At 36.4% G+C, this 18,320-nt stretch overlaps 1 protein-coding gene across 11 annotated transcripts in view; it reads left to right on the top strand.

The window, feature by feature from the left end:
- The window catches only part of ERC2 (ELKS/RAB6-interacting/CAST family member 2), a 458,989-nt gene that overhangs the window by 379,248 nt on the left and 61,421 nt on the right, over positions 1-18,320 (top strand). The gene's annotated exons all lie outside the window — the stretch shown is intronic.

The following is an 18,320-nucleotide window of genomic DNA, read 5'->3' as shown; positions in this document are numbered from 1 at the left end:
AAAGCATTTCTAGTTAAAAAACTACCTCCCAGGTAGCAGAAATCCTCTACCTTATCTCCCTACAGGAACCAGTAGAGATTACCATTCTACAATTAAAGAGAGACAAGCTAGTGGCTTTAAAAAAGGGTTTCTAGATGAGGAAATAAATATAAGCTAATTCTGACTGGTTTGCTAATCACTTGCTAAATCATCTTCAGAGACAGTATCAGTGCATGTGACAGTAGTTTACTTTGTAACACCCATCATCCAGAATGGTACCTATTCACCCTTTAAATGATGTGTGTTTGAACCAGCACACTTCATGCCACACCTCATTTTGAGTAAAATCAACAAAAGTTAAATAAAACTATCTAAGTGACTGAATAGTTTAGGAAAAAAATTAAAACATACTGACTTCAGCAAAAAAATAGAATGAAGACTTTTAAGTGAGGCAGAGTATCAAGAAAACGAGTATATTAGATATGAAACTAAAGACCTCTACCTTTCTCAAAAATCATAGACTCATAGAATGATTTGGGTTGGAAAGGACCTCCAAAGGTCCTTGAGACTAACCCTTCAGCAGTGAGCTGGCACATCCACCACTAGATCAGGTTGCTCAGAACCCCATGAAGTGTGACCCTGAATATCTCCAGGGATGTGGACTCAAATACCTACCTGGGCAACAAGTTCCAGTGTCCCATCACCCTCGTGGTAAAGAACTTTCTCCTAACATCCAATCTAAATCTACTCTAATTTCAAACCACTGGCTCTCATCCTGTTGCTGCAGGCCTTTGCAAACAGTCCCTCTCCAGCCTTCTTGTAGGTCCCCTCCAGGTACTGGAAGGATGCTATTGGATCTTCTTGGAGCCTTCTCTTCTCCAGGCAGAACAACCCCAGCTCCCTCAGCCTGTCCTCATAGGAGAGGTGTTCCAGCCCTTGGATCATCTTTGCGGCCTTTCTCTGGACATGCTCCAGCAGGTCAATGTCATTCCTGTGTTGAGGGCTCGAGAACTGGATCCAGTACTCCAGGTGAGGTTGTACTAGGGCAGAGTAAAATGGCAAAATCCCCTCTCTTGAGAGCTGGCCATGCTTCTTTTGATGCAGCCGAGGATACCATTGGCTGCCTGGGCTGCAAGTGCACATTGCTGGCTCATGTTCACCAGAATTCCCAAGTCCTTTTCTTCAGGGCTCCTTCCTGTCACCTCATCCCCAAGGCTGCGTTAATGGTAAGGATTGTTCCAACTTGGGTGTAGGATGCTGCACTTGGTCTTATTGAACTTCATGAGGTTAATCTGGGCCCACCTCTCCAGCTTGTCCAGGTCCTTCTGGATGATATCCCATCCCTCTATCATATCAACATGCCTGCATCAAGAATTGTGTGGCCAGCAGGATCAGGGAAGTCATTGTGCCCCTGTACTCAGCACTGGTTAGGCCACACCTTGAGTCCTGTGTCCAGTTCTGGTCCCCTCAATTTAACAAGGACATTGAGACTCTTGAATGTGTCCAGAGAAGGGCAGCGAGGCTGGGGAGAGGCCTTGAGCAGAAGGCCTAGAAGGAGAGGCTGAGGGAGCTGGAATTATTTAGCCTGGAGAAGAGGAGGCTCAGGGGAGACCTTATTGCTGTCTACAACTACCTGAAGGGAGGGTGTAGCCAGGAGGGGGTTGGTCTCTTCTCCCAGGCAACCAGCACCAGAATAAGAGGACACAGTCTCAAACTGCACCAGGGGAAGTTTAAGCTCGAGGTGAGGAGAAAGTTCTTCACAGAGAAAGTTGTTAGCCTTTGGCATGGGCTGCCCAGGGAGGTGGTTGAGTCACCGTCCCTGGAGGTGTTCATGAGGGGATTGGACGTGGCATGGTTTAGTAGGCATGAGGTGTTGGGTGATAGGTTGGACTTGATCTTTGAGGTCTTTTCCAACCTTATTGATTCTGTGATTCTATGACATCACCACTCAGCTTAGTGTCATCTGCAAAGTTGCTGATGGTTTACTTACTCACCCTCTCTACATAATTGATACAAATATTAAACAGTACTGGTTCCAGTATGGACCCTTGAGGGACAGCACTTGTCACCAGTTGTCATCTGAACTTTGAGCAATTGACTACTACCCTCTGGATTGCAGCTCCTTAGTGGAACGTAAATAAAGCAGTGACTGATACAAAGTGCTCCAAAAGAAAAAGAAGGATCACTGAAACTCCAACAACCACATTTTGATCTCTTCTCAGATACTTGGCAGATAGGAGAAGGTATCTGCACAGGCATAATAGTGGAGAAAGTGATTGAATTGCATCCTTTTTTTCTCCAGGTAGGACAGTGTGTAAATTTGTGGCATAATTTCTATATCAGAACTGAAAAATATTTGAGTGAATTCCAAGACACTACATCAATTGATGTAAGGGCAGCTTTTGCACTGTAATACTTCAGATGGTCTCTACTAGCACTAGAATTTATTATCACTCTTAACTGTTTTCCAAGTCAAAGACCCCCCAACCAAAGGGGTCAAAAATGCTTTTTCTGTCTGATAATGTGCTTAACTAGCTTTCAATGAGTTGCATGTCATGGTTCATTGCCCCTTGAATTTTTTTCAGGACCCAAAGTGACTGGTTTAGTGACTCGTAGTTAATGTATCACTGCAAATCAGCAGCAGATAATTTAGCTTGATCTTGTCTGATTTTATAGGTCTCCTAAAAATTTTGTTTCCACATAGCTTGCAGCTTAACCAACAGACATATGATTTCAAGCTGCTAAACTTCAAGGACTCTTGTAGAAGGGGCAAGAATGCATGGTGAAGGAAAAAAAGGGTGGAATTAATGCTGGGAAAGAATTTTACTCTGGCTTATACTCTGTTGCCCTTCATTTTCAGGCATGTCTACAATGAATGCTATACATTTCTGCATGTATTTGTGGTACAGAAAATCAGAAATGAGATTACTAAATTTTAATAAATAAAATGTTTTCAGATGTATATTGCTCTTCGTGTTCCTCTAATAGGAAAAGAGGGAGTTCTTTATGAGTCTAAATATAACAACATCCACAGTTAAGGGGTTCTTGAAGTTGTTGATATTTAAAAGTAGTGCTTTGTATAAATAAAGATGTATCTTTCAATATATTTCATTAATATAGAATTTCAATGGGACAATATATCCTGCACATAGCTGAGGTTTTAGACCTTGTTGATTTTGTTGTGTAAATGAATGGATTTGAAATGGAATTCAGGGTTTGTTAGCTTTAAAATTAAAGCAAAAAAAAAAAAATCCAGGTTTATTTCATTTTTCTTCATTGCTAGAGTTAAAAAAAAAAAAAAAGTCAGTTTTTATGCTTACACTCTTTATAGAAATGGAATTCTGATGTGGAAGTTAGTAGGCTAAATGTTCAGGGAAATTCATTATGCTGACAAAGTTGTCCTCCATAGACCACCATCCTTGGGAACCAATAATTTTCAATTTTATGTGAGGCATTAGTTTAATGATGTTGAATTTTCTTAGCATTCCCCCAGAATAAAATATACAGTATCTTTGAAAAGGAAGAGTCATTTCCAAGAACCCAAGGAAGAGAAAATGTGTTTGTATTAAGAATGGTCCTTGCCCTTAAAAATAAGGCAGTACACTTGCTGAGTTTGACATTGCAGACAAACAATTTTCTGTCTGTGAAAAAAATCTGATTTTAAAATATACTTCAATTTTATAATTATATGTTAGTAGTTGTGATTGCTGTCATTTCTTCCACTTAGTTGTTTTTTTTCTGCCCTTATACTAAGTACTCACATTCAGTAACGTAAATAATAGCAGGTGACCATTATTTTAATTTTAGACAGGATTAAATTGAATAGAATTTAATGGCGTGTTGCGTGAAGGAGCCAAAATACTCTAGCAGAGATCTACTGGGTATTAACCAGGGATCACAGGATCTCACTGTCATGTGCCTAAGATTTTGATGTATTTATGGAGTGTAGGACAGTGGATAGTTTGCTTTTAGGTTTGTTTTGGTTTGTTTTCCAGTTACTGGTATCAGCAGGAATTTCCTATGTGCAAAATAGAAAATATTGTTAACACAGTTAATAACCCAACTAACAGAAGAAAAAAAATTAAAAGGAAATGCTTTAAGGGTCCTCATGGTACCCTGTGGTATTAAACATATGGCAGCTCATGGACTCAAAATCTTACAATTTGAGTGTGATGTCACTGGTCAATTATTTCACTGTGGTAGCAATACTGATAGCGATTTCACACCTATGAAAACTGGAATTCATCCAGCAAGGTTTGGAGGTGTGATCTACAATCTATCGGTGTCAGTTGAAAAGTCAGCCACTGCCTTTTACACCAAACTATGAAAGCAACTTTTGCCTTCACTGCTGAAGGCAGGGGTGCTGTTGAAGCAGATCTTTCTTTTAGGTAGTGTGCTCTTCTGAGAGGCTTTTGGTTACATTCTAATCATAATAAATATGTGGTGATGATTGCTGCTAACAATGTTGTCTCTTTTTAATAAATTTAAAGATCATAAAATCACTTCTAACTAGGAACTATTCTATTGCTGATTAGAGAAACTGAGCTGCAAAGATGCTATGACCAGTTCCTAAATTAATTTGTATTTATCCCTTTGTACTGACCTGGTTTGTGACTAACTGAACCCTTAATGTCATTCTGAACAGCCATGTCTTACAAAATTTTAAAAGCAAAAAATAAGTCTCAATTTATGAAGATGGCTTTAAATATATTTAATCAGCAATGTTCTCTCTGTCAATACTGTAGCTGAAAAGTGTTAGATCTATATTTTATTTTATTTTTAAATTGAATATTTATGTATACAATGATTTATTCATTTTTTAATCTGATCACACTGGAGCAGGTTGGTGGTAGGGTTGTTTTTTTTTTTGTCCTAAGGAACATTTGTACCAATATGTGAAAATTACATCAATATATTAATATATAAATATAGTTATCGATGTAGCAATATTACATGAATACTTGTACATTTTATGGTATTTATTCACTTGCTGTGCTGTGGTCCTTTAATAGAATTTTTCAGCTGTTTTAACAAATAATTACCAACCAAGACTTCCTACATTTTTTGATGTTACAACACTTCTGATTCCAACAGAAAAGGAAACAAATTAGATAGGTTATTACAACAAAGCAGTAGCATGGGATTATTTATCTCAATTTTATACTCCCAGTTTACAGAGCTGTCTACTATCCTTTCTTGTTTTAAAGGCTGTCTGACCTTTTCCATAAAGAAATCCTTTGTTTTTAGATGATAATTTTATAAAATTACCTGGGACACTTGCCAAGTGAGGTATCTGTCTCAGGAATTTATATTCTGTACAAATGGTTCCATGTGCTTAGCTGAAAAACCTTAGCTAGTTTCAAGACACAATCCTGCTTTCCATGAGATCATTAGGCTTTAGTGACTAGGATTCCATCTGCATTGGCTCTAGGGCTGAGGGGGATTTCCCTCATTTTAAATTTGGGATGGCCTCTGTTGTGCCAAATCCAGAACTGAAGCTGAGAGATTGACTCTCCTTTATCTTCTGTCAGTCTGAAGCTATGCTTTGAAGGGCAAGGATGAGATCCAGAGAGGTCAGAAACTGATGTGGGTGGGAACAAAAAGAGTTTGGGATATCCCTCAGTAGAAAAGAAAGGATAAATCAGCTGCAGGGGGAAGGTAGCACTGAGGTAGCTGTGTAAATAGGGAAGAATGGTTGGTGGGTCAGAAGACAAGGAGGAAAATTGACACTGCTGAACTGTGAAGGAAGGGATATGAGATGTGAATTGGAGGGCATGGTGGAGGTCAGAGCACAGGAACAAGAATGATTGAATATGAAAGATGGAGGGGAAATTTGAACTGGCTGAGCAAAATCCCTGATGGTACTAAGTGAAGAGAATTCAGAGAGGGGAGAACTATGAGTAGACCGAGTAATGGATGCTGATACTCAGGTAAATGAGTGGAATGATGTTCTAATAAAGAATGCTCTAAAAAGCCTGAATGAAAGTAAGAGTTTTATTTTGACAGTAGTGTTTGAACAGCATTCAATTCACCAAGCTAGCTGGTTATGGGTGAGGGCCTGACATCCATTCTGTGTACTGATTGAGGCAGGAGTCCCGGGGAGGGACAAAATATCTAATAAGGTGCAAAATTACTGATTAACAGTTAATTCTGGAAGCGATTACATTTTGCTGATTTCAACTTATAAACTGATAATTCCATACCACAGAAGTTATTCTGTCTGTGGAATACACATGAAGTGGATTATGTGCAAGATCAACAAACTTCTGGAGATTCATTGTGTAAGTTAAATAAAAATATATGGCTACGTGTGCCTAGGCTTTAATCACCCTGTGTGGTTAGCGTTAAGCAAGATGACAGGCAGAAGGATCTGCTTCTCAACATCTTTTTTTTTTATCAGTAAAATACCTGCTGCTTCATCACTGCAAGAGGTTGAGTATGAAGCAAGAGATTTCCTAAAAGATAAAGGTTTTAAAAAGCATGTCAGTGTTTTATCTTCAGCATATGTACCTGTTTCAGTCATCTTGTAATTTTATTCATAATTGTTTGGTAATCTATTCCATTATTCTGACAAAACACAACTTCCTTGAGAGAGCTGCATAGCCCCACAGCCTTTACTACAAGTCCTAAATGTGTCAACATTGACAGGTAGTTCTGTAATTATTATTTTTTTTAATCTACAAGATAAAATCTTTAACTCGGAAAAGCAAAGTAAATTGAATAAATAGTTTTAAAGGGAAAGCTGTGTGCTTTTATGGAGAGAATGAGTAACAAAGGAAACATCAAAAGCTGAGGATGATGTTCTTCAAATAAGCCTTGTTACCTATGACAGTTCTCTGTTTAGGATTTTCACATAAAGTTTCAAAGTAGAATAATTTAAAGGTGGAGTAGAGTACTGCCAGAATATTTGACCTGTCCTGTAGGCAGTTCTTTGAGCAATGCAAGTATTTAATTGAGCTAAATATATAGAATTTGTTGTCCAAGAAGGCAAATTCCTTCCATCAGGAGTGTTTACCAAATAATAGCTGTCAGACTCCGTGATGGGGTTTTCATTTGACAGGATCTGGTCAGTAAGTTAGTATTTAGAATAAACATGAAACAGAATGAAATTCAAACATAGCATTTTGTGATGCATTGCAAGCTATCTCATAACAAATCTTAAAAACATATGCAGTCCTGTTCTCTAGGCAGAGAAGTCCACTTCCTAAGACTGTCATAGCACCTCATTTTTGTGTGTGTTTGTTTTTTAATAAGGAGATTATCATTCACTGTAGTGTTAAAACCCAAATCTTGATTAGTGACCAAGTATAACTCTGGAGTTATAATCAGCAAATGTGTCTGTCTTGATTTCAGCAGGGGCTGAGAAACCAATAAACAAGAGTTTTCCTCTTCACATTATTATTGACATAGGCTGTGGATCACTTATTACTAAGATAAGGCTGTGAGCCACTGTCTGAATCTTACATTGTTAAAGACTGCAGTTGTTCTTGCCAGTATATTTCTTTACAAAGCTCTATGCACAAATTAGGTGCTGCATAAGCAACAGTTGACAGTTCACTGTATGCATTACAACCTGGAAATATTATTAAGAACAGTCAGTGAGGGGGAAAAAAAATCAATGCCGCTGAGTTTGGATTCTGCAGCAAGGACTAAATAACAAATTTTTTAATTGGAATTTTTTTTTTTTTTTAATCTGAGTTTTCAAGTTGTTTTTCATTTAATTTTTTTAAAGTTATCTTAAGGCTTTAAACATAAAGATCTGTTTAAATAAAGAAGGCTTTTAGTGGAATAATAATTAAAAAAAATAATTCTAATACCACCCAAAAAAGCTTCAAAGCCAAGCTGTCAGGTTCTTTCTGGCAATGAAGCTCTCCCATTATCTTTTTAATGTTAAAATCAGTTCAAGTCAGTGAAATTTCTTTAATGAACTTTAGGGCACATCTTCAAAGAAACCTGCAATTGAACCTGTGGAAAGGCCAATGCCTTTGAACTGTGGAAAAGAAGTTTATCCTAGATTAGCTTGATCTTTTAGTTTACTCTGCCTTCTAATCTAGTAACAAAGATCTAAGCTTAAAGAATACCCCTGAACTGCAGTGACAACCTGAAAGTAGTGTATTCTTATGGATAAGTTCATTACTTCCCTTAGGAATTGGTATTTTACATTTGTAAGGACAGCAAAGTTGTTTATTTTGTACTGTGAATACGACCAGTCTGGGTCTCCCTAAGCACTAAATTTTCTGTAGGTTGTTTTACTACCTTATAAATTGAAAATGTAACTTATTTTTTGTTGTCATTCTCCCTCTAACATTTCACTGTACTTCCATCTAGTGCAGTCTTTCATCACCCAAATGTGGAACAACGTATCTTCAAATCTGAAAGAAATAACAAAATATGGAACAAATTATGGAGTGATGAAGAAAGGAAATGCAGAACTGTATGGAAATAAGTATATTAATGCACTGACTCCAATGCACATTTTTAGTTTGAACCTCTGCTTTTAAATTCTACTGTAATATGATATAACATTTGCTTTGATGAGAACTTGAGGAACTTTTAGTGCTAGCAGTATTCTTTTCTATAGAAATTCCTTTGGATTTTGTATTTTATACTCTTTCCAGGTTTCAATAAGAAAAACATGGAATTGACTTTTAATAGAAAAACAACACTTGGTGGTTTGCAGCTGGCAATCACTGTGCCTCTACTGCTTCTTTTATTTTATTAAGTGGAACAGGTCAATTCAGTATCAGAGCTGATTATGTTCCTTCTCTGGTCAAAGTGAAAATACAGGTCTAGCACTAGTTTCTTCCTTTGAACCATTCTGTGAAATGTCTTTTATTGACCATCTCATTTTCTGGAATCAAGTAGGATGAGAATGGTTATCACTCAGCTGGTAGAGAAAAATACACCTTTTGTCTATGACTGACATTATTGGATTCCTGCTTTTAATTATGGATTGATAAGAAATAACACTGTGCAAAAAATGTAGAAAATCAGTTAACTGATCAGATGAAAAAAATGTTTTTATATACATTTGAAGAGGGAAGTATAGAAGAGAGGGATAGAAAATATTGTCAAAGGAATGGAGAATAATTAAGAATTGAAATTACATATTTATCTGGCTTTCAAAATTAAATCATGCTATGTTTATCTGTACTGTATTTTATTTGGAGATTAAATCCTTGACCTATTAAGTCAATGCAGGGTTCACTACTGACTTGACTGGCACTCTTTCACCCTTCATCTGTGAGTAGTTTCTGCTTTTTACTATTTCAAAATGGTATCCGTCCTTTGCTTCCCACTCCATTTCCTAACAATTTGTAATCTCATACATCAAAAGGAAAATTTTTCTTAGTATATACTGTATAGTTGAAATGAAGTACCACACAAACACTAGCTGACCTAATGGGCTGATTCCAGCAGAGCAGACGTTTTGAATCTGGACTTTCTTAGTTATTGAGGGCATAGGATTTTGAATGCTTTTATCCTTTTATTGGTGAATGCACTAAAGTGCATGCAGACAGAGAATGTTAAAGTGGCAGTCAGATAAACTTGTTAAAGCAGTGGGAGTTTTTCCTTTCTTTCTACGTGACTTTATCATCACAGTGAAGTTAAAAGGCAATTAGCCCTTCAGCTCTTTTCTGGCCAGTTTATTGGCATTTTACACACAACTGTTGAATAGACAGTGCCATATTAAAAATTCCAGTGAAGCTGGCCTGGGGATAACAGAGTCTAAACTTCAGGTTCCTTGAGAGGAACTATTGCCAAAAAGCTCAAATAAAATTATCTAAATACAGTACCTATGCTGCATGTACTCAGAGTTGATGGAAAAATGTAGTAGTCTTGCTACATGCTGTGTTACATTTCCAGGGAAATATTTTTATAAAGACTGTTTGATGAAAAAGTTTATTCCTATGGTAATAACAGGCTCCCCACTGTGTTACTTAAGGCAATGAACATAGTGAGTAGAACTAGACATTTTAATCATAATAACAACAATTATACTTGCTTTGAATTTCTGTAATTTTCATCTGAGGTCATTAAAATACTTTACAAACATGGATTAGTTATTTCTTTCAGTAAATGAGAAGGTGGTGGAGAGAATATTATGTCAAAGTTTTGACCAAATTTAGTCCAAAATTGGGGTTGGTTTTTTTGTGTGTTTGGTTGGTTGGGGGTGTGTGTGCTTGTTTGTTTGGTTTAGTTTTTTCAGATTTCTAAAGAAAACATTGAGGGTTTGGGGTTTTTTTTCCCCTCAGTGTCAAAGTGTCAGTAGAAAATTAAACCTATCTTCTGCAGTTCTTGTACCCGAAAATGTTAAGAACCAAAAAATGACTAGAATAATTTTTCACCATTGAGAAGAAAAAAGTACAGACACAAAATGCATAAGTTCAGTATTGGAGAGTAAATTGGATTTTTCAGAATATTTCTATTTTAATCTTCTCTTGCCAAAGAAAACATGAGGTTTGATAGACTTGACTGAGGCTATTATTGATCTTCATTGCTTCCACAAATAAATGTATTTAATTAAATTTGGTGGCTGATTCTAATTTACTGATGTTAGAACAGATAATGAGAAATCCATTGAGGTCTGTGATTGAAAACCAGATGGTGAAAACAAAGAGTAGATCTGATATATTTAACCTGTCCATATGTGTTGTTCAGACTGCTCCGAGTTGTATGTCACCAAACTCTGAAATCAACAAAAAGAGGTTTTTGGATCAGATCCATTTCAAAAGAGGGAGGAAAATCTTCTAGGTGTAAAGAATCAAAAGTCCTGTTTTCACTGTTTTTCAGTTTGCGTGGCCACTAGAGAGAGGACACTCAGATTTTGTTCAGAGAGTATGCGAGGCATTTATACTCCAGTGTGTCTTAACAATACCAAAATGCTGACTTTTGTTTCAGTGCACAACAATGATCACTAATAACCACAGGTTTAATTTAGGTGGTGTATTTCTGTCACTGTTAGGAGCTCAAATTCTGCTTCTGCTACTGATGAGTCATCATGAAAAAAGTAAGTTTTGTCTTTTACATATGTTGCCATTCAACAAAATGGCTTCATTAAGTGGACGTTACAATATCAATCAAAAGTCTGGAAGTTAGGAGATGCTAGATTTAAAGTAGCTTTTACTTTATTATTTGGGGGGGGGGGGGGGGGGGCTGGGGGTGCTGCATATTGCAATGTTTTCAGTTATACAGCCTTTGCTGTAGCACCTCTCTGCTATTCCATGCTTGCAATCTATTATATTTTATATTTATGTTTATATTGCTATCTATTATAATTTATACATTCTTCACTTGCATATTAAATGAGACAGTGACTGTAGGAGAGACAAACAATAATGTAATTGGTCAACTTAGCCTTATCTTTTCTCTTATTACAGATTTCTTATGTGCTAACAACTTGTGTAGACCAAAATGGAAGTATTGTGTGAATTTCTGTTTGTGTCAGTCATGACCTGTCTCAGATGGATAGAGTGTTTACAGCACCTCAGAGCAATGAAAACACTGCCATTATGGTACTGAAAGTACCATAATCATCTTCAGGGAACCAGGAGTGATTCAGAGTTTCAGGCCATTTCTAACAGTTCTCTGGGCTGCACAGGAAAAAGTCACTTTAACATCTGCAAAATGAGGAAACTGAAATGTACAATTTAATTTTATAGAGATGTGTCAAATGTAAATATTGAAGTGTGTACAACTGTTTCAAAAATGAAAAGGAAGATAAACCAAGAACAACAACTTTACACAAGTAAACCTAATGCATTATAGAAAAATGACCAAGGCATTTGCAACAAATTCTTTTGAAACTGTGCCCAGTGTCTGTGCACCATCTTTTCCCACAAAGATTATAATGCTCTTTTCATAGTACAAAGAAGATGCAGAAAGCAGTTTGTTGGTGTTACAGTGATACCCAGGTATGGTGATGAGCAGCACAGAAAAGCCCAGGAAGCACATGGTAACAGTTTCAGGGACATGCTCAGCAAAGGCATCTAGACTCCTAAAGAAACATTTAGCCTGAGAACAGAATGACATTCAGATCCTGGAGTGAAAAATGTGTCATCATTAGTTAGAAATAACCATAATTTGCTGACACCAGGGGGCAGAATTAAGGTTGCAAGTACAGCTCTAAACTGGTTATGTCCAAACATATTTCTGTATTAAAGTATTTGAATAGTATAGAATTTGTTTCAAACAATATTCTATGATTGTGAGGGGGAAAGTGTTTAAATACACTTGGAACAGAGGTGTAATTGATTGTATATTAAAAATGTGAATTTATCTGAAAGCTATTTCTAGTTAATTTCGGCTAATGCCCAGCACATTATTTTTGCGGACAAATCTTTCTAAAGGAAGAACATCAAACAAATCCTTTCTTGAAAGTTAGACCTCTTTCTTTCTTTTTCTTTGTTTCTTATTTTTTTTTTCCCTTTTTCTGAACTGCAGAAAATACTGCAGATAACTGCAGGTTTTTGTTTCCAACCTGACCTTCCACGTTCTGAAACTAATTTGCCATACTGCTTCTCAAAGTCTGCTCAAGGACTTCCTTTAGCAGAATAATGTGGTTCTTATTAAGTACATCCTATAAGACCCAGGAGGATTGCATGCAAAGGAAATAAGATGGAGACACAAATGAATTTCCATCCTCCAGTCAGATATATGATATTGATGACCAGGATGTATATGAAGGATATTGAAAAGAAGACAAAAAAGAATTAAAGCAAATGTCTGACAAATTGGCTGTCTTCATACGCAAAGAGAACAAGTGGTCAGTACAACTAAGTAGAAAAGATGTAGGCACCAAGCCAAATAGTTATATAGTCAACAAGTCTCTTTGAATCACATGGTAATATGTAACCTCTCTTTTGAATAAGGCCTCACTTTAAATTACATCATCATGAAAGACTTAAAAGCCATGAAGTTTCAGATGAAAACTGATAGTTTCTCTTAATTCCAAATGCTGTTTTTCAGTGGTATGAATTTTATATTTTTGCCAGAATACTCTGTTAAAGTGAAACTTCTATAGAAAAGTCTTTCCCTAGTTTTTAATTGAATGCACCAAATATTTGTACTTGTGAAAATAGCAGCTTTCATTTCAAAGTCTGTTTCTTCTTTTAGTTAATGCTTTTCCGTAAGGTAACAAAATATGTTCACCTTAGGATAATTTGATGTAAAAAATGCATTGAAGTAGCTAGAATGTACTATAGCCTCCACAACTCCTGTGTTCTGGGTCTTGTGTGGCTGGCCTAATGTAGCTAAGAATAGATTTCAGAAGTGCTACTTGGTTAATGAGGAAGACTTACTCTGTGTATGTGACTCAGTGCAAATGTAAATAAGTGAATGGACTTCTGAACTATCATAATTTTAAATTTTATTCTTCAGCAACATGCAGAATCTCGATAATCGGAGTTCTAATATGATTTTCCTATTAATCTGTTTTAAACCATGAAACCTGATATTTTCACCATGACTAATCCATGAAATTTGTCAACTTTGTCTGTGATTTACACAAGCTCTATTTATAAAGAGAACTTCTTTGAGTCCTAAGGCATGGAATATTATTTCCCATCATGCTTTTAGGGTCTTTTTACTAATAAGTATAAACAAAATGTGCTCATTGATTACATTACTATTTCAAGATCAGGAGGTAAAACATGAAGAATGTTCAAGAGTATATTCCCCATAGCAGTGTATATGAGTCTTAAGCCATTAAGAAGAAAGTGACCTATCATATCAGAGTTGGGAAGAATGGTTGTGATCATAAAGTTTACCTAAAATAATTGGATAACTTGCCTGTAGATTAAAAACATATGTGATACTTGCATGTCTTTATGCTGTAGGCCTTAGAATTAATTACTGTCAGCATGAACTAGACCAAACAAAAATAGATTTGCATCAGTTCTTTGTAATAGGGGAAAAAAGCCTGAATGACAGGATAATTCTATTTTGTGTTTGGGGGGAAATGTTCACATACTGGAGTGCAATTTGCTATATATGGGGAAGAATAAAGAACCTTTATGTAAATGTAATAACATGCAAGTAATACCTTCAAAAGGAAAGGGAAAAAAAAAAAGTCTCTCTTGTACGGAAAGTTAGTCTGCTCCAGCTGTCCTCTCTCACTTTGTAGGGGGAAGACATTTGGGGAAAGGCCAAAACACAGATATTCACAAAGCATCCAATTTTTACTTCAGCACGTCTTAATCAGCTTTTACAGAGCTACTCTGCTCTGTACCAAACATGCTATAAATGTGCAATACATCCGTACATGTAAATAAGTCACACTCCCTGTGGTGATGAGAACAAGATGACTAAATATTTCAATAACTACACAATGCTGCAGGTAATTGAAAAGCAGAATTGTCTTGGTGTTTTTCAGCTGAGCAGGAGGCTAGAGCTAGAACTTCTAAATACTATGGCTCTTTCTACATTGTTTCAAATTCCTGATGAAAAATCTACAGAAATCATACAAATTAAATCACAGATGGGCAACTTGAGATAATATCCATAGGCTGGAGCCAGCTGGCAAAAACTTGATCTCCTTTGTAATCTTGTCTTTCTCCAGAAGAAATGACCATAGATCTATTTATGTATCCATCAAATTATCAAAATATGTCACCTGTCATGTTCCCAGAGCTCAGGAAATAGTCTTCAGGTGTCTTTTGCAAATGTCATGATGATCTTGCATGGTTACACAAGCCATAAGAGGGGAACGCTGTGCCTTTGTGCTGCTGGTTGGCCTTTTCTCTGTCCTGTTTCCTTAGTCGCTATAGGTATTATTCTCAAAGGCATAGCTGCCTCTTAAACTGATTTCTGAATGAAAACAGTCAACTGGATAATTGATAACTGGAGAACTAATAAGATTTAAGCAAATACTTGTGAATTTCCAGGAAGTATAAAATCATCCTTGATGCAGTGAATTAAAATCAGCTCCTTACTACCCCTCTTATTACAATTAATGTCAGTATCAAATAAAATTATCAGATGGAGAGTTTCAGAAAAATGGGGGGGGGGGGAAATGTGAGGGGGCAGGGAGGATGGCATGTTTCTTTCTAGAAGGTGCAGTTTTTCTGTGGAGTTATTGCTACATGGTCCTGTGAGTGCCAACATTTTTACTGGATCAGAAAGCTAATTGATTAATTCATGAGGGAAGAGGGAGGAAATCCATCAGAGTCTATAAATGCTGAGATAAAATTGTAAGTTGTGAAGGGTGCTTAGGCTGAGAGACTGTACTGCAGCAACCACTGAAGAAAGGGTGCTGCAGTGGATAGGTGTGTGGTGTGCTCCGGTGTTCTTTAGTTCTCTACCAGGCCTCCTGCAGTTAATTGTCTCATGATAATTTAAGAGTCAAGGGAAAGTGTGGCCTCTACTTGAGGCTGGAATCTTACTAAAGCTATTAGTCTGAAGTGATGATTTGTGGAGCACAGGGAAGAATTTGGAGAAGACATGAATGTTTCACACAATGTTTTGCGTTTCTCTAGCTAAAAACCAGTTGAATAAGTTTTCTTCTGGTTGTTCAGAGGATAAGACAGAAAGTGGAATCCTGGTATTTTGAAAGATATTTTGAAAATAGTGTAAGTGAAAAATAGATATTTAGAATGAAGGGGGATTTTATAAAATCCCATCCCATCAAATTTAGAAATTAAAATGATCTATCAATGCTTCTGATTTTAATATCTCAGTATGTCTGTTTAAAATGCAACTATTTCCTCCAAAATCTGAAAAAAAACAAAACCCCAAACCCAAAACTCAAAAACTACTGCTATAGTATGGAATTTATAAATAGTCAATAGGGTAACAGATTCTATGATTTATTCTAGTTATTCCAGATAATTTTTGCTATTAATTTGACATAGAATTGCACAGGACAGGACTGAAGCTGTGTCAAACTACAAAAGCTTTTGGCTTCATCAACTGTCCTTTCTGCATTTGGTCTCTTAAATATTATTGCCTTTATGTTATAAAAGATTTTAATTTACATGATCATCATGACATGCTCATATAAGACAAAGTGCTCGCCAGTGTAAATTAGGTTGGCAGAATTTACCTCGAAGTTTGTTGAGCATAAAAATTGTACAGCAAATCCTCTTCCTAATGCATGCATTTATCAGCTGAAATCTTGATTGTTTTGTCTGTATTGTGTCACTCATGTCTGGAAAGAACAACATCCTGCTGTTTGTGAAGCTGATCTCCTGCTGCTATTTAGCCACTTGTAGGATTCTGTCCCGATTCCTGTAATCCACTGTTTCAATAGCACCATATTTGGACTCCTTCACACATTCCTTTGCTGTTCTGTTTGGGATGCTCTGTGAGCCGAATTAGAATTTTAATGTTCTGTTCAAAACAGAAGGAACCTTTTTGTTAAATGAGAGTATAAGGAATAATCTCCTCCACTTCCTTGGACAGAATTTCCACACATGCACTGTATTATTTTCCTTCAAACTATTGTCCAGAAGTTTGGGGCACTATTTCAATACATTGGTTTACATTATATAAATCAGATCCAATTTGAGGTTTAATGCTGCAATAAGGCCTGCTACCATCTTAAATTGTTTCTTTCCTGTTCTTTCCTCATTCAGAGTTCAGTACTCCTTGTTTCTATTATGTCAAAGGTTTGCTGATATGTTTCTGAGCTCCCTGTGCAAGTCAGGCCTAATCACAGCAGAGAAACAAAAGGACTCAAAAAATTATGTCAGGAATGACACCAAAACACAAAGTGTGCTGTAGATATTCCACAGTACACAAGGTTTAGAGAAAACAATTTAAAGCTTGGTTGATATGCCTTGTATATACCTATATACATTACCTGTTACTTCACAGCCTTTTAACTTCAGTGGAACTGCTTGTGGCCAAGATAGCAATTAAAAAACCAGGATAGCAGAAAGTGGTGCTTTTTACTTGCTTTGTGAATTGTTTTTTAGTGGATGGGATTTAGTTTTCTGAAAAAACATGGTTGAATTATGGTGCTAATTTTACTCTATGAGAAGGAAGAAGATCCTTGGACACAATGTACTGTTGCATGAGTCTCTGTTGTACAATTGTAAAATTTTTCACTGCTTACCTAGGTGTAGAAAGAGAATAAAGACTGGAAAATTTAGAATGTATTTTAGAGCATGTACCATGTTTGTTTTGGCTGGAGCTTTCTGCAGTCCAGAGTTCTCCCTCAGTGCGGTAGATTATCATCATCAGGAGCCACTGGTGATAGGACCTACTGAGAAACACCATCTCATGGATGGGTTTAGGGATGCAAGTTGAAACCAGAAAGGACAATGGCTACAGCAGTTTGATAATACATAAATTGCTGTCAGGTTTTGCAGGTAGAAATTGAACAGAGAATATAGCAAGGAAAGAAGGGAAGGAAAAAGAAGGTGAAACAGGGAGAGAGGAAGGCAAGTATAGGTGAAATAAAAGGAAACCATAGTGAAGAAAAGAAGTAGCACAAAGAAAAAAAGTGTCACCTCCTTTCTTAATTGCATTTGGCAAGTAACGTGTATATATGATTTGTTCTCAAATGTGTCACATTTCTAATGATAGAAACATAGAAGAAAGACATTTGGAAGTTTTTATCAATGGGTTTATTTTGTGTAATGCAAAATGAAAATATTTTTAAGTGATCCATCAATGCAGTATCAGCTGAAGACTTTTGGTTCTGCTGCTCCTTCTCTGTTTGTACTTCAAAATTAATTGAAAGCCTATTTGTTTTGTTTAAACTGTGAAAGCTTCCAAGGTCAATGAGTGAGGTAATTGACCTGCCTGTGTAGGACAAAAATATGTATGTTAAATTGCATAATTAGTTTTAATTACATAATTATGGTGTTTAATGTGGGGGGGTCAAAGGTTACTATTGCATTTAGAAGTCGTGGCAAGAAACACAAAAATAAGCAACATAGTTTCATTCTGTGTTTCTGTGGGTTTTAAAAAAGGGGTCCACTGTGATCTATCCTTGACCTTCAATATTTGATGATTGTAGCAAATAATATATTGCTGGTTTGCTTTTGGGGAATCATAGAGACACCTTTGTAAATGACTAAGTGACTTTACCAAAGACTTCATTTAGGTTTAGAGTACATGAATGTTAATCAACAGTGGGAACTCAACTGACAGCAATTTAATCTGATTGGGTAAGGTAATTACATGATTACTAGGAGTGTTTATATATGGACAAGGATATTTTTATTGGAAAAAACCCTAATTGCTTTCTTACCGAGAAGAGAAAAAAACAAACAGATTTGTTGTCACAGGTTAAGAGGACATCCTTCGTTCCTTAAAATAGCTTCTTTTCATATTTCAGCAATAAAAGAGCTCCTAATTATTTGCAAATTTGCACTGGGATTATGTCATGAGAT

The sequence above is a fragment of the Dryobates pubescens genome, chromosome 1 (assembly GCF_014839835.1).
Source record: "Dryobates pubescens isolate bDryPub1 chromosome 1, bDryPub1.pri, whole genome shotgun sequence".
Lineage (NCBI taxonomy): Eukaryota > Metazoa > Chordata > Aves > Piciformes > Picidae > Dryobates > Dryobates pubescens.
Note: the sequence above shows the minus strand (reverse complement) of the source record. Positions and strands in the feature narration are given on the sequence as shown.